Raw genomic sequence first — 7,094 nt, 5'->3', positions numbered from 1 at the left:
GTCAAGCAGTGTTTCGCAGCCTTTCAGGAAGAAGCAAAGATGGCGCATGGAGCCGGGTATTTGAGAGAAAGGAGGGGGAGGTGGTGAGAGGTAAGGAAGAAACCTAAAGAAGCCGAAAAAAGCAACACCAGCAGCCAACAAAAGGCGCTTGGAGCCAGCCAGTGCAGGCTGGTGGAATCCAAGCAACACTGGGGTGTTTCCTGGCCAAGAGAGTGTAGCTGCAGGAAGCAGAGGAGGCTAAGTGGGGGTGAAGAAGGGTGGGAGGTGGGAAAGCCTATATCGCTGGTTACCAGTTGTTCTGTCTCCTGCTGGAAGCTCCATGAAGCTGCTTTCTCGTACCCCCTGTTTGCTGATCTCCCTCCGATAGGAGTCCAAGATGGCGGATCCATGCTGCGGTAGCTGATAAGGGGACCTCTGCATGCATTTCTCCTCGCTGTCTGTTCTTGGTCAGTTTCTTATTCCATTTGGTGCTTGGCTGAGTTCTTTATCTTTTCATTTGATGCGTAGGGTTTCAGGATTGACTTGTGACTCAGTTTGACTTAGTTTTTCTGATCTTTGCTGCAGAGGGACAGCGTGGTGCTTCTGATTATAGCGCCGTGTTGCCCAGAAGTCTCTGAGTTATGTTTTAAAACATACCCTTCTTGACTGCTCTTTGGAGAAAAAATAGCTCTTTACTATCATTATTTTTTATTGTAGCCTGAATTAGGTGACTTAGATACCTGGCAAGAAAATACCAATGCATGGGAAGAAGAAGAAGATGCGGCCTGGCAAGCAGAAGAAGTTTTGAGGTATGTGAGTAATACTTACATTGCAAACTGAGTAGAAGAGCTAGATTTATCCCCTGTTGTGTTTGTCAAGAAAGCCTCTCCACCAAATGTTATATTTTTCTTCATTCCTCCTCATATGAACCTTAGATAATATGGGACAGTTTTTTGTATTCCAGACTACATACACTTTTTTATATGATTAAAACCTCATCCCCAGAAACCAAGAATTTAAGAATAATTATTTTGTTTTATTTATTTTTTAATTGTTTTTTTATTGTACTTTAAGTGAAAGTTTACAGTTCAAGTTAGTCTCTCATACAAAAATTTATACATACATTGTTATGTGACCCTAATTTCTCTTCCTATACTGTGATAGCACACACCTCCTTTCCACCCCTGATTTTCTGGGTCCGTTCAACCAGCTCCTGAGTCTCTCTGCCTTCTCTTCTCACCTCTGGACAGAAGCTGCCCATTTAGTCTCATGTATCTACTTGAGCTAAGAAGCACACTCTTCATGAGTATCATTTTATGTCCCATAGTCCACTCTAATCTTTGTCTGAAGAGTTGACCTCGGGAATTGTTTTAGTTCTGGGGTGACAGAGAGTCTAGGGGCAATAATAATAATTTTAAATGGCAAATGAGAACCTTTTGCAGTATATGCTTTATATTTCATTCCTTGTAAAACCCACTTAGTTCTTACATGTCCTACTATAAAATGTGATCCACCCCTGTATATACCTATAGGTCAGAAATTATAACTTTATTTTTATTTCCTATGGTCTAGCACACATTTGAATGAAGTAATTTCCACACACACATACTTACACCTATATATTTTCACTCTATAGTTGTCCATACAGTGTACACGAAAACTCTGTAGATAGATAATATAAGTCAGGAACTGCCCATTCTACAGAAAATACTTTGCAGGTTTTAAAGCTTTTTTCCATTGGTTGTTAGGTTCTTTCTTTGTTTTTGTGATCAGTAAACATTTCTTGCTATTGCTACATTAAAGAGAAACAGAAAATTTATCTTAGGAGACCTGTCATCACTGATCATTTAAATGTTTCTCAGTTACACATTTTTAAAGATGATATAGTAAGATACAGTGATATGATTTTTTAAAAATTTTTTTATTGTACTTCTGATGAAGGTTTACAGAACAAATAGTTTCTCATTAAACAGTTACTACACACATATTGTTTTATGACGTTGGTTAACAACCCCACAACATCTCATCGCTCTCCCTTCTCGACCTTGGGTTCCCTATTACTAGCTTTCCTGTCACCTCTTGCCTTCTAGTCCTTATCCCTGGGCTTTTGTGCCCCATTAGTCTCGTTTTGTTTTATGGGGCGGTCTAATCTTTGGCTGAAGGGTGAACCTCGGGAGTGACTTCATTACTGAGCTAAAAGGGTGTCCTGGGGCCATACTCTTGGGGTTTCTCCAGACTCTGTCAGGACAGTAGGTCTGGTCTTTTTTTGTGGGTTAGAATTTTGTTCTATATTTTTCTCCAGCTCTGTCCGGGACCGTCTGTTGTGATCCCTGTCAGAGGGGTCAGTGGTGATAGCCAGGCACCATCTAGTTGTACTGGACTCAGTCTGGTGGAGGCCGTGGTAGTTGTGGTCCATTAGTCTTTTGGACTAATCTAGTATCTTGTTTTCTTCATTCTTACTTGCTCCCAGAAGGGGTGAGACCCGTGGAGTATCTTAGAAGGCTGCTCACAGGCTTTTAAGACTCCAGATGCTACTCACCAAGGTAGAATGTAGAACATTTTCTTTATAAACTATGCTACACCAATTGAGCTAGATGTTCCCCAAGACCACGCTCCCCACAGTCCTCCACTCAGCAGTTCTGTCCCTCAGGGAGTTTGGATGTGTCTGTGGAACTTCCATGACCTTTCCTTGTCCAAGTTGTGCTGGCTCTCCCAGTATTGTGTACTGTCTTACCCTTCACCAAAGTTACCACTTATCTATTGTCTATTTAGTATTCCCTCCCCACCCTCCCATCAAAAATTACTTATGCATTTTTAAAGATGATATAATAAGATACAGTGATAACGATTTTATTTTAAAAGATTGTTTTCACAATAGGGATACGCCCTGATGGCAGAGTGTTTAAAGTTCTCGACTGCTAACCAGAAGGTCAGCGGTTCGAACACACCAGCTGCTCTGTGGGAGAAAGATGTGGCAATCTGCTTCTGTAAAGATTACAGCCTTGGAAACCCCATAATGTAGTTCTACTCTGTCTTATAGGGTTGCTATGAGTCGGGATCAAGTTGATGGCAGTGGGCTTGGTTTTGGGGCTTATCTGACTATCTTAACAAAACTGATTTCATTTTCATATTTTCCTTTCCAGTTTGTCAGTGAATTCCAGTTACCTTGAATAGTCAGTAGAGGGTGCAGTTAAATAACTGGGAATTGTTTCTTCTTAGTTTGGCACTTTTTTTGTTTGTTTTTGTTGCTAGACTCTGCCTTCCTGTTTTCAGCTTGCTTTTCTTTTTTAAGAGGAGGGGGACACATTATAAATAAACATTTTAAGCTGCAACATTTATGTTGCATGGATCATCAAAACAGATAAATCATCTAGTTTCTTTTTTCTTTATAAAGCATAGTTTTATAAAATATTTATAAAATATTTTAGAACATTTTGGGAATTCTAGTGATTACTAGTGTCATTAACCACAAGGATAAAGGAAGGAGCTGTTCATTTTGAATCTTGTAATCTCAGTGAAAGCACTGTAGAGTTTAGGCCATGACTTCACAAGTATCTTAATATTTACTGTACAAAAATCCCATCCTTTTTCTCCCTAAACAAAATAAGTACAAGTTTTTGTTTTTTTTTTTTAATTTAGTGTTTTACATTATAATGACAGATTGGGAAAGGGAGCCTATTAGTCAGTAGTAGACATGCTTCATACTACTAGTTGCATAAGTAGAGCCAAAGGGCAGTGGAGGCTGCCATGTGTTACTGCTGCCCCAGAAGAACACAGAGAATTTAAAAAGTTTGTCCATACTCCATACCCTCTAACTCTTAGCCTGTTTCTCACTGCCACTGTAAAACGCTGTTGTTGTTGTTGTTAGGTGTCATCGAGTTGATTCTGATTCATAGTGACTCTATGTACTACAGAACGAAACACTGCCCAGTGCAGCGCCATGCTCGCAGTCCTTGTTATGCTTGAGCCCACTGTTGAAGCCACTGTGTCAGTCCATCTAGTTGAGGGCTTTCCTCTTTTTCACTGACCCTCTACTTTACCAGGCATGATGCCTTCTCCAGGGACTGGTCCTTCCTGATAACATGTCCAAAGTACCTGAGACGAAGTCTTGCCATCCTTACTTCTAAGGAGCATTCTGGCTGTAGTTCTTCCAAGATAGATTTGTTTGTTCTTCTGGCCGTCCATGGAATATTCAGTATTTTTCATCAGCACCATAATTCAAAGGCATCAGTTCTTCTTTAGTCTTCCTTATTCATTGTCCAGCTTTCGCATACATATGAGGCGATTGAAAATACCATGCCTTGAGTCAAGTGCACCTTAGTCCTCAAAGTGGCATCTTTGCTTTTTAACTCTTTAAAGAGATCTTTTGCAGCAGATTTGCCCAGTGTAATACATTGTTTGATTTCTTGACCGCTGCTTCCATGAGTGTTGATTGTGGATCCACCCAAGTAAAATGAAATCCTTGACAACTTCAATATTTTCTCAGTTTATCATGATGTTGCTTATTGGTGCAGTTATGCGGATTTTTGTTTCTTTATGTTGAAGTGTAATCAATTGTTAGTGAAGATCAAAGTGTTGCCTAAAATAAGTCTGTATTTTCTTGAATTTTGGTCATCCATACTCTGCCTGTTGCCGTTTGTAAGTGTGATTGAGAATGGTATATACATTTTACTCTGTACAGTCAGCTTTGAGCTGTCCCATATACAGGTAATCCATACTGAATTTTTCTGCATATAACCTAATGTTGCCTATCTAGTACCTAGCTGCGACCAGCTCCTTCCTCAGCCTAGCATACTTATTTTCTCTACCCCAACCCTTCAGATCCAGTACCAAATTCTGTTCCCATACCCTTCTTCTGTTTCATCACCACCTTCTACCCTGACTCCTGACAAAGTAATCAATAAAGATAGTATAAAAATGGTATGGGGGGTGGTGTCTGACCTCCTCTAACTACACAAGGGAAAAGGAGAATCAAGATCAGTAGCCCAAGGCTGGTTCCTGTGAGGCGGAGGTCAGACATGCCTCCTCACTCCGCCATCTTTACTAATTTTGACACCAATGGTCCCTCCCACAGCACTCTCTCCTTCTCTGCTAGGTTCAATAATTCATTCCAGTGGCCACAGAGAACTCACAGACCATACTCACGATTATGGGGTTAATTAGGGAAATAATAGGTTACAGTTCAGGCTCAGGGAGACTCAAGGATACAGTTCTTTCATCAGGACAGCCTCCTCACAGCCATGCTTGGAGGCACGCCTCTCACTGGTCCTCAGTCTCTGCCCAAAGGCACTCAGTTTTCTTGCTGCATGGGCCAGGGAGCTCACTGCACCATCTCCTGCAGTTCTCTGCTGCTGGTCTCTCCTTCCTTGGTGGTGGTAGGCTCTTCTATTTCTCACCTCTGGGGTGGCTCATTTCAAACCTAGCGGGATGGCAAAACTGACCAGTCCTCTTTGGTGGGGCACAATTACCCTATCACGCAGTCACACCCAGTCAGCTGGGTGGGAGTTACAAGACCATGGCTAGAAGGGCCGTATTAAGTAATTCATTACACCATAGATAGATAGATAGGCCTGGTGATTCTGGGCCAGTGGTGTTATGGTGGGGCTAAGGAAGAGGTATGTATTTTATAATGTGTAATTAGTAAGTACCTACCATTCTGCCCTTTCATTAGGGAGAGCTGGTTGAATGTTAATCCTTAAATAGATTTCTGGCTTCTAGCTGGCAGATGTATGTTTAGTGTTCATTTTCCTTTTGCAATGTGTTCTGCACAACTGTGTTCTTAACCCTTTAGCTGACTGTTTTTAACTATTATAATGACAGTAAATTTAATGTTCAATATCGAGCTGTATAAAAACAAAACATACGGTCCAATGGAAATTGTGTTTTAGTGGAAATGATCTAAAGAAGAGGGGTCAGGAGACTTGCATTCTTATCTTTATACTTAATCCTGTGACTTTGCAAGGTCACTTAGTCTTTGTCCCTCGTTTTACTTATTTGTAAAATAGAGATAATGTGTCTTCTATTTTGTAAGTCTTTTAAGGATTAAAAGAAATACTGTTTTTGAAAGTCTTTAAAATTTTGAAAGCAGTGAGACTAGTCAAGGCATTTTTTATTTGATGATAGTATTTGATCATAGTAAAAAAGCATTGTTGTTGCCTTCTGGAATTTGTTATTTCACTGGTGTGGTATTTTTACAAGTAAAAATATGAAGATGTTTCTTTTCAAATTTCAGACAGCAGAAAATAGCAGACAGAGAAAAGAGAGCAGCAGAACAACAGAGAAAGAAAATGGAAAAGGAAGCACAGCGGCTAATGAAGAAAGAACAAAACAAAATTGGTGTGAAACTTTCATAACAGATGTTATTTCTTCTTCACATGTCATAGTGCCAGTAGGAGAAACCTGAGCTCCACAACCCAAGCCACATTTGTATGGATTTAAGACTATTTTCAGTATACAAACACACTGCTTGATTTTAATGCATTCATCAGTCATCCAGGACACCAGGATTCTGCCAAAGTACCTTGAACTCTTAGTGGGTGAGACTTAAAAAGACACATGAGACAATATTTTCTTCAACATGCTCCAAATATCAGACAATTGATTGCTGTAGAGAAATTACTACAAATGGAACATACCTCTTTAAGCTAGTATTTCTAGCTAAATAAATGGGTGTAAATAATTTTAGTTAGAAAATATGGCCTTGGTGAATAATTTTATGGTGGAAAAGAACTTTGCTGTCTATTATGCTTTCCTTCAATGTGCATAATGATAAGTAATTTCAAATACTCTTTTATTTCCATGATTACCTGATCTAAATCAGACAAACTGTAGGGCTTTAACTTCCTTATTTTTGTTGTCAGAAGCTGGTGTCTGCATACATTTTTCTCTAATTTAAAATGGTATTATTTGTTTCATACAACATTAAGGAATTTGATGATTTTGGTTTTTGTTCAAGAAAATGACATTAAATGCAATAATTTTATTTATCATAAAGATTTTCTACATCTTTGTGTTCTTTTAGAGATGGTGTTACAATGTTATTACACATAAATTTGTAATTTATATTGCATGTATAAACATTCTGCAGATCAGTTAAAATAGTAGATTTGTGTTAC

General features: G+C 39.3%; 1 long non-coding RNA gene across 1 annotated transcript; it reads left to right on the top strand.

The window, feature by feature from the left end:
- The first annotated feature begins 541 nt into the window (after positions 1-541).
- On the top strand, positions 542-6,523 carry LOC105757015 (uncharacterized). Its single transcript, XR_001121562.2, has 2 exons — positions 542-788; positions 6,212-6,523. It is a non-coding gene; the product is annotated as an uncharacterized LOC105757015 (long non-coding RNA).
- Positions 6,524-7,094: the final 571 nt, after the last annotated feature.

The sequence above is a fragment of the Trichechus manatus genome, unplaced genomic scaffold, assembly GCF_000243295.1.
Source record: "Trichechus manatus latirostris isolate Lorelei unplaced genomic scaffold, TriManLat1.0 scaffold00943, whole genome shotgun sequence".
Taxonomy (NCBI): Eukaryota; Metazoa; Chordata; class Mammalia; order Sirenia; family Trichechidae; genus Trichechus; species Trichechus manatus.
This window is presented reverse-complemented; position numbering and strand designations above follow the sequence as displayed.